Consider the following 10,588-nt stretch of genomic DNA (forward strand, 5'->3'; position numbering starts at 1 on the left):
CGAACGTGCTCTGGGGACTGATTCTTACAAGGTGCTGCGTGCAAGATCACGGGGGTCCCCAGCGGCGGGACCCCCGCAATAAGGCATCTTATCCCCTCTCCATTGTTTGACAAATCTGTTCAGGCAACACTGTGACTGCCTGCAGATATTGGGGGAAATCTATCACAAACAATGGAGAACAAGGCAGATGGCGAAATTATGCATTTTTAACATTTGTACCCCTACCCAGACATTTTTGAGAAGTACTTGACATACGTTTTGGCTATAAATAAAATGCACCCAAAAAATGTTAAGACATGCAAGATTTTTTGTATGCAATATATTGATTGACGCTTTATTGAGAGGAAATGGTCACATCTGCATTGGAATTCTGTTCAGGGAACGCTTTTACAAAAATCTCTTTAAAGGGGTACTCTGATGGAGAACTATTTTTCAAATCAACTGGTGCCAGAAAGTTAAACAGATTTGTAAATTACTTCTACACAAAAATCTTAACACTTCCAGTACTTATCAGCTGCTGTATGCTCCAGAGGAAGTTGTGTAGTTCTTTCCAGTCTGACCACAGTGCTCTCTGCTGACATCTCTGTCCATGTCAGGAACTGTCCAGAGTAGGAGCAAATCCCCATAGGAAACCTCTCCTGCTCTGGACAGTTCCTGACATGGCCAGATGTGGCAGCAGAGAGCACTGTGGTCAGACTGAAAAGAACTACACAACTTCCTCTGTAGTATACAGCAGCTGATAAGTACTGGAAGGATTAAGATTTTGAAATGGAAGTAATTTACAAATCTATGTAATAAAACCAATAGCCACTGCAGATGCAGCTTATATGTCCTCTGGTGGATCCCGATTAAACCACCAAATTGGTCCCAAAAGACCTATATACACTTAAACAAATAGATAATTACGCCAGCGCTGCGAAGGGCTTGTGAATGTCTGTAATAAGTACATACAACTAATAAATTGCATTTATATAAATATTAAGTTCTCCTATATTGTATGGCTACACCAGTAGCATATATCCAATATGAGCTGTGTAACTGAGGCCGTGGGACAGATCTTCACTTTCACACCTCGCTGATACTTAGTATAAGAAAATTAAACTCTCTGTACCTCCATCTGTATTGATGTGTGGTGCGCCTGTTCACTTTGCCTCTGATACTTAATAAATAAGATGTTTAAATCCGGGTACACAGAGCTGGAAGGTGGCGTCTCTACCAGCTTACTAACCATGAGTATAGGGTGAGCGTGAGGGATAGGGACGTCACTAGTGGTGCACAGTTTAGTTTCGGAAGGAATGCACCTTCCTTTGTCAAGGATAGCGTTTCCTAGGCTGGTATCGCTCTTAAATACCCGCGGAGGGAGTGGTCAGATAGAAAAGAACTAGTTGACTTTTTGGCACCAGTTAATTTAAAAAAAATGTTTTCCCCTGGAGTAGCCCTTTAAAGGGGTACTCCGCTGCCCTGCTTCCGGAGCTCCGCTCCACAGCATCCGGAAGTTTATTGTTCCGAACGCTGTGTGCGCGCTTCTGTGTTCTGGGCTGCCCCTCGTGACGTCACGCCCGCCCCCTCGTGACGCCACGCCCGCCCACTCAACGAAAGTCTATGGGAAGGGGACGTGACGGCCGTCACGCCCCCTTCCCATAGACTTTTGTTGAGGGGGCAGGCGTGACGTCACGAGGGGCAGCCCTGAACACAGAAACGCGCACACAGTGTTCGGAACAATAAACTTCCGGACGCTGTGGAGCGGAGCTCCGGAAGCAGGGCAGCAGAGTACCCCTTTAAGTGATTCTCTATATGGAGTAGTTTTCTGGTCCCCCAGAGAGGATTTTTTTAGGTGTTCCTCCACAATAAAGGTATTAGTAATTACTTTTTAATGTTTTCCTTAGGTTTCATTACGTCAGTCCATACTTTGTATGATATCATGTTTGCAGTGATAGGAAATATATCTTTTTACCAATAGCCCCCTGGTTATAGAGTGAGAGATATTGATGTGTATCTGAAAATAGCTTGGCTTCATCTGGTTTCTGAGCAGGGATGTGCAGTGATTTGCAGCTTGAGTAAATAGGTCAGGACAGTCAGAAGGGAATACAGATGCCACGGGGAGGTGGGAGCAGCAGAGGCCCCTATCTATATCAGCATCTAGAGCTCAGGCTTCCAGCATGTTGAGGGAGTCTGCACAAATATATCATACACTGCTCCAAAATAATAAAGGGAACACGAAGATAACACATCCTAGATATGAATGAATGAACTAATCATATGAAATACTTTCGTCTTTACATAGTTGAATGTGACAACAAAATCACACAAAAATTATCAATGGAAATCAAATTTACCAACCCATGGAGGTCTGGATATGGAGTCACACTCAAAATCAAAGTGGGAAACCACACTACAGGCTGATCCAACTTTATGTAATGTCCTTAAAACAAGTCACAATGAGGCTCAGTAGTGTGTGTGGCCTCCACGTGCCCGTATGACCTCCCTACAACACCCGAGCATGCTCCTGATGAGGTGGAGGATGGTCTCCTGAGGGATGTCCTCCCAGACCTGGACTAAAGCATCCGCCAACTCCTGGACAGTCTGCAACGTGGCGTTGTTGGATGTCACACCCCCTCCCACAGACTTGCATTGATGGGGCGGGGCTATGATGTCACGAGGTCCCGATGCAGGCTCCAGCTAGGGCTGGGCGGCATGACGAAATGTTTGTATCGCGGTTATTTTTGTAACTTTTGGCGGTTCCACCGTATATAACAGTATTTCCTCCTCCTCCCCTCCCCCCCCCCCAAATTAATTATCAGCCCAGCGCTGCCCCCATCGGGGTAAATACTCACATGTCACCCGCAAGCGCTGCCCTCTTTGCGGCCGCTGGTGCTGACACTCTATACTGTGCGGTGTCCGGGCTGCAAAAGGTAAACAAATTAAACTAATGCATGTTCTGACGTCGGCCTTACGCTGGGGACGGGAAAGTCGGACAGCCGTCAGCCTATCACCGGCCGCAGCGAAGTCCCGCCCCGGCCGGGATTGGCTGAGCCAGTGGCGTACCGGGGGGGGGGGGGGGAGGGGGGGGGCATGGGGGATTGGGCGGCCCGGGTGCCACTCTCAAGGGGGGTGCCAGGGGCGGACTGACCCGCCGCCACAACTACTGCGGATCTGGGACACTCCTCCCAGATCCCCAGAAGACAGCGCAACATTCTCCTGTATGCGCCATACACGCACATACAGGAGAAGGCGTCCCCTCTGTGTGAGCCGCATCTGCAGCTACACAGAGGAGACGTGACCTCCGCCCCCACGTAGCACGCAGTACAGGCGCCGGTGACATCACTCATCCGGCGCCTGTACTGTGGAGGGGAGAAGACCGGATCCTGCAGCTGAGGAGATCGCTGCGTGAGATATCAGGTGAGCATCCTTTTATTTTATCTTTTTAACCCTGCCTATACCTACAGGGAAGGGGGGGGGTGCTCTGCATATACCTATGGGAAAGGGAGGGAGAGGGGGGGTGCTCTGCATATACCTATGGGAAAGGGAGGGAGAGGGGAGGGGGGTGCTCTGCATATACCTATGGGAAAGGGAAGGAAAGGGGGGGTGCTCTGCATATACCTATGGGAAAGGGAAGGAGAGGGGGGGTGCTCTGCATATACCTATGGGAAAGGGAGGGAGAGGGGGGGTGCTTTGCATGTACCTATGGGAAAGGGAGGGAGGGGGGGTGCTCTGCATATACCTATGGGAAAGGGAGGGAGAGGGGGGGTGTAGCCCTGCATATACATATGAGGAAGAGGGGGGGGGTGTAGCTCTGCATATACCTATGGGGAAGAGGGGGGGTGTAGCTCTGCATATACCTATGGGGAAGGGGGGGTGTAGCTCCGCATATACATATGGGAAAGAGGGGGGGTAGCTCTGCATATAACTATGGGAAAGAGGGGGGGGGTAGCTCTGCATACAACTATGGGAAAGAGGGGGGGGTAACCCTGCATATACTGTGTATCTCCGAAAATAAGACCGGGTCTTATATTAATTTTAGTCACAAAAAACACACTAGGGCTTATTTATTTATGGGGGGCTGCAGGAGTGTTGAGGATGGGGGACTGTGGGAGTGTGGAGGATGGGGGGCTGTAGCAGTGCTGAGGATGCCGCACCCCCCCATCTTCCACACTGCTACAGCCCGCCATCCTCCACACTGCTCTACAGCCCCCCATCCTCCCACAGCCCCCCATCCTCCACACTCCTGCAGCCCCCCATCCTCCACACTGTTACAGCCCCCCATCCTCCCCTTCCCCCGTTGTCCTCCACACCCCTCTGCCATAATAAACCAGCACTTCCCCACCTTCACAGCGTCCGCAACTGAAGCTGCAGCTCTCAGCGGCGGGATCCCCTTCTGCTGCTTACCGGTAACAGCTGGGGCAGGGACCCGTGACGTTGCGCGTGCATACGTGCGGACGTTTTAAAGCGACAGCGCCCCTGCCCCAGCTCATTTAACTTGCCAAGGGACCAGCCAAAGGGGGGGGAGGGAGGGGAGGGGGTGGGAAGGCGGAGGTTCCGCATTACTGGCGGTCCGAATCTGGACCGCGTTCCGCCAGTTGAGTACCCCTGGCCCTAGGTCTTATTTTCGGGGGTAGGGTATATTGCAGCCCACCCCCAATAATCCAGCTAGGGCTTATTTTTGGGGTAGGGTGTATTTTCGGGGGAAACAGGGTACCTATGGGAAAGATGGGGGTTGTAGCTCTGCATATACCTATGGAAAAGAGGGGGGGGGAGTGTAACTCTGCATATATCTATGGGAAAGAGGGGGGTAGCTCTGCATATACCTATGAGAAAGAGGGGTTTACCTGGCTACCTACCTACCTGCCCTTTTACTGTGCAGGACACCAATGAGGGCATTATTACAGTTTGTGGGCCTATAGATGGGAAGATTGTGTAGAGGAGGGGAGGGCACTGATGTTAAGTGATCCACATGGCTGTCTTATCCGGACGGAGAAGAAAAGGAAAGAGGATGCCGCTGATCAGAAAAGACGTAATTGTGAGTCCCAAAATGTAACTGTAATCACTTATATGGTATACACATCCTGTGTACAGCTGTTATCTACCGCCATATGGTCCTGTATATAATCACTAGTGTTGCTCACGAATATTCGCAATACGAATTTTATTCGCGAATATCGCATATTCGCGAATTCGTGAATATTCGCGAATATAGCACTATATATTCGTAATTACGAATATTCGTTTTTCTTTTTTCTTTTTTTTTTTTTTCTTCACAGTACACATAACAGTGATCATCCCTCTCTGCTTCCAGCTTGTGTAGTGTAAAGAAGGCTCTAATACTACTGTGTGAGACTGGTGTGCGAATTTTCGTATATGCGAAGTTTTGCTTGTATGGGTTTTTGTATATGCAAATTTTCGCATATGTTAATTTTCGCATATGCGAATATTTGCATATGCGAAAATAAAACGCGAATATTCGCGAATATATGACGAATATTCGTCCATATATTCGCGAATATTCGCGAATTCGAATATGGCCTATGCCGCTCAACACTAATAATCACTTATACAGATCCTTTATAGTATACTGGTCTGTGTATAGTGGTTTTATTCTGTACAGTATGACAGTATTATCCAGTTATTGTGTGGTGGTATATATTTACTCCTTGTATACCAGTATTATTGGTCATGGAAATTTACCTTAGTTAAAGTGTTTCTTACATATATAAATTTTAATTTATTGTGTGTGGGATTTGGGTGGAATAGGGGCGTGGCAGAAGATTGACGAGCTGCAGAGCCTAGCAGGGGCCATTGCCTTTTTTTGGTCCGGGGGCCCCGAGTGTTGTAAGTCCGCCCCTGGGGGGAGGGGAGGAAGGGGTTGTAATTAAGGAGGGGGGGGGGGGGGGACGGGTGCCAAACAAAGGGTCCGCCACGGGTGCCAAATGCTCTAGGTACGCCCCTGGGCTGAGCGTACTGTCATGTAAGGAACTCTGGCCGGCTTCTTACATGACAGTGGGCTCAGCCTATCACCGGCCGAGGCGGAACATCACTGCGGCTGGTGATAGGCTGACTGCTCTCCGACATTCCCGTCCCCAAGAAGCAGGTGAGGCCGGTACCAGACCAACGGAAGGTGAGTTAAAGTTTATTTTGTTTATTTTTGCAGCCCGGGCATAGGGATACCACACAGTATAAAGCAGTGATCTTCAACCTGCGGACCTCCAGATGTTGCAAAACTACAACTCCCAGCATGCCCGGACAGCTGTTGGCTGTCCGGGCATGCTGAGAGTTGTAGTTTTGAAACATCTGGAGGTCCGCAGGTTGTAGACCACTGGTATAGGTGTCAGCGCCGGTGGCCGCAACAAACAGGAGGACGAGGAGGGCAGCGCTTGCGGGTGACATGTGAGTATTTACCTCGATGGGGACAGCGCTGGGCTTATAATTAATTGGGGGGCAGCACTCGCGGGTCACATGATTAGTTCCTCGATGTGGAGACAGGGCAGCACTGGGCTGATTCATTCATTCCCGAGGGGGGAGGGGCCAAGCTGGTATTGCGGTATGGGTTAAAATTCATATCGTGCAGCACAAAAATTTCGGTATTCGGTATGAACCGGTATACCGCCCAGCCCTAGCTCCAGCGTTCGGAACAGTTTGTTCCGAACGCTGAGCAGTGGAGTACCCCTTTAAAGCATATATTTACCATTAAATATCATTTTACCGTTTACATGCCATTATAATCTACATTTGTTTTCTTAAAAGTTGTATTTAACCTGATGAAAACAATAAATAAAACAGTTATAAAAAAAAAAAAGTTGTCAGAAAATGTGAGATTTGTTGGAAGTCAAACAACTCTGAGTCCTTGAGGGGCATTGAAGGTACGAAAAGGAGTTGGGGATTTACTACCCAGTCCATCAATGAAATCATCCATGAGAAGGAAAGCACTAAGGACACCATGCCTCAAGGAAAGTCTGGATTTCAAAATTTTGGGGCTTCCTGAGTGTATGATGACAGCAAAAAGAAGCAGTTCTGAAGGCCATCGCATAGTGCTAGAATTATGACAAAATTGGGCATAATATTGGGCGTCTGCGTCTAGAGGGAATCCACTGAAGAAGATTAAAGGGGCACGTAGGGACCGCCATGGCTTCAATAGCAACCCACAAAGGAGTGCGTCAGCCCGTATGTACCTGAGCCAATTGAGCAATCCTAGCTGCCAGGTAATTGGGCATATGCCCAAGCCACTCTGGAGGTGAGACCCATATATCACTCATCTACCCGGCGTGCCGCAAACAAACTGCAGGAGATCCTTTTTCTACACCTACTACCTGGGATTGGTACTATGAGTGGAAGGGAATGAAATGCATACAATAAACTAGGCAAAATGTTCATTTTTACAGATTTCAGACCAGACCAATCAGGTCCTCCCTAATTGACCGGAATAATGGGGAATAAATAACTTAATAAAGAGAAGACACAGTGGGAATCAGTATTATCTAAAGGTAGCGAAACGTATCCTTCCTCCAACTAAAATGGTTATTTCCAACAGGGCGATGCATATAAGGCTTTTAACAATGACAAAAAATATGGACAAAAGCCCCATTGCTGCAAATCAGGAAACAATTATTACCAGGTTATAGAACCTAATGCTTTCCTCAGGTCTAAGGAACAGAGGAGGCCTGTTCGAACAAGGAAACTACCATTCCAAGAAGAGTGTTCAAGGGAGATTAAAGCGTATCTCTCAGATCCCCCCCCCCCCAAAGAAAACAAACTGTTATATGTTGCTCAGTACCTCATCCTGATCATGTACATCTAATTTTTATGTGACTATGACCTATATTTCTCTCAGAATTACTTTTATTTACATGCCATCATTGCTCAGTGAGGTTTCTTTCCATGCAGAGGCATGGGGCGTGTCCCTCTCTTCTCCTCACTGTGATGACTCCTCCCCCTCCATCACTCTGCTCTGACTCACAGAGGGCCGGGAGCAAGCACAGCAGCTCTGGACCTGCCTGCAGCCCTGTCAGTCACTCATGGTGTCCATGACATGTCGATGACCACTGACACTGCAGGACTGGTATGTGTCCCAGGAGGCAGGGGGACCCCCTAGTGGCCACTTTTTTGGATTTTGGATTTTTTAGTATGAAAAGAACTAATAAAAATGTTCTGATAAAAGCAATTGCAAGACATATTGGGGGATATTTATCAAAACCTGTCCAGAGGTAAAGTTGCTGAGTTGCCCATAGCAACCAATCAGATCACTTCTTTCATCTTTCAGAGGCCTTTTCAAAAAAATTGAAAGTAGTGATCTGATTGGTTGCTATGGGTAACTCAGCAACTTTTCCTCTGGATGGGTTTTGATAAATTTCCCCCATTGTTTTTGCATGCTTTATAACATATTAAAAGTTATTGTATCTAACAGTGCACATTTAAGTCTATTAGTCTGCCCGGTATGTAGCCCTCCTTGTCTGGATGTATTTAGGAAGTGAGGAAGGTAGGGACAACCTTTGGTGAACAATTTCATATCAGTATTGATCAGGAATAAGGGACAATAGCTGTTACAGGTAGAGTGATCTTTACTGGGTTTAGGCAGCAGCTAGGTAATACTCCAAGGCCAGGGGCTTCCAATTTTGAATAGTGTTAAAAAGGTTAATGAGAGGAGACATTAGCAAAGGAGTACCATTAATTTTCCAGCACTGCCTTAAAGGGGTACTCTGCTGGAAAACATTTTTAAATCAACTGGTGCCAGAAAGTTAAACAGATTTGTAAATTACTTCTATTTAAAAATCTTAATCCTTCCAGTACTTATCAGCTGCTGCATACTACAGAGGAAGTTCTTTTCTTTTTGAATTTCCTTTCTGTAGGACCACAGAAGGATTAAGATATTTTTAATAGAAGTAATTTACAAATCTGTTTAACTTTCTGACACAAGTTGATTTAAAAAGAAAAGTGTTTTCCAGCGGAGTACCCCTTTAAGCCACTTGGACATGGAGTTCACCAGAGCTTTACAGGTTTAAACCGAAGTCCTTTTCCATTCTTCCATGACAACATCATGGACCTGGTGGTTATTAGAGACCTTGTGCAAAACCCCCAACCCCTTCTGTTTGAAGATGTCCGAAGGACTGGACACATGCTTGGCCAGTTCCTCCCCTTTACCCTCAGCTTCTTTAGCAAGGCAGTGATCATCTTGGAGGTGTGTTTGGGGTTGTATCATGTTATACCGTAATACTGCCCTGTGGCCCAGTCTCTGAAGGGAGGGGCTCTGTTTCAATATGTCACAGTACATGTTGTCATTCATGGTTCCCTCAATGATCTATATCTCCCCAGTGCCAGCAGTCCTCATGAAGCCCAAGACCATGACAGTCCCACCACCATACTTAAGCCTAGGCAAGACACACTTGTCTTTGTACTCCTTACTGCCACCACACACACTTGACCCCATCTGAACCAAATAAATTAATCTTGGTCTCATCAGACCACAGGACATTGTTCCAGTAATCCATGTCCTTAGTCTGCTTATTTTCAGCAAACTGTTTGCAGGCTTTCTTGTGCATTATCTGTAGAAGAGGCTTCCTTATGGGACAACAGCCATGCAGACCAATTTAATGCAATGTGCAGTGTATGGTCTGGGCACTGACAGGCTGCACCCCCCCCACACACACTTTAACCTCTGCAGCAATGCTGGCAGCACTAATGCATCTGTTTCCTAAAGACAACCTCTGAATATGGCACTGAGTATATGCACTCAACTTATTCGGTCAACCGTGGCAAAGCAAGTGGAACCAGCCTGGTGAAAATGATGTATGGTCTTGCCCACCAAGCTTCATCTCAATTTCAGGGTCTTGACAACACTGCACCAGATAATCAGATGCAGCCTTGATATGCGGCATGTCTTTTTATTGTTAGGCTGTATTCAGAACTGGTCCTGTGGAAAACTACAGTTCAGTGTATTGTAGCATTATATTCAGTAGTTTTCCATGTATTATAAAGTTTGCCGGCACACACAATGATTTCCAGGTTCATGAAGGAAACCATTATATTTGTCACCGATTAAGTCTCGCACAGCATAAGCAAAGTCTAAAGTCTCCAGGACAGAAAGCACAGTAGGTGACCTCAGGGATCCCTCCTATATCACTCACAGTATCAGAAGGTTGATTTTTTATGAAGTTACTAAAGATATCAGTTTCAGCTTCTGCACTTGTATGAAACACAAGGACGGACTGCAAGACAGGATAGGAAGACAGGATAGGAAGACAGGGTAGTGTACACTCTCATACTGAACTATTTCCTGCCCAAAATCTCCATATTATGTTAAGGAAGAATCGCGTTCATTGCAGACGTTTCCTCTTCCTTCCTCTACTTATTTTGTGTTGTCTTTCTGTGAATAGGTATATTTTGTCATTAGCATATGAAACATGTTGTAATCCTTTTTCTTCAGAAGTGAAGGTGGCCTCACCAACTATATTAAAGGGGTACTCCAGTGTTTGAAAACGTATCCCCTATCCACAGGATAAGGGATAAGTGTTTTATCTCAGGGGGTCCCCAGAACGGCACACAAATCTCTCTGTGTACAGCGCTCATTTATCTCCTGCATTCCCATAGAGAAGGGGTACTC

This window comes from Hyla sarda, chromosome 4 (assembly GCF_029499605.1).
Source record: "Hyla sarda isolate aHylSar1 chromosome 4, aHylSar1.hap1, whole genome shotgun sequence".
Lineage (NCBI taxonomy): Eukaryota > Metazoa > Chordata > Amphibia > Anura > Hylidae > Hyla > Hyla sarda.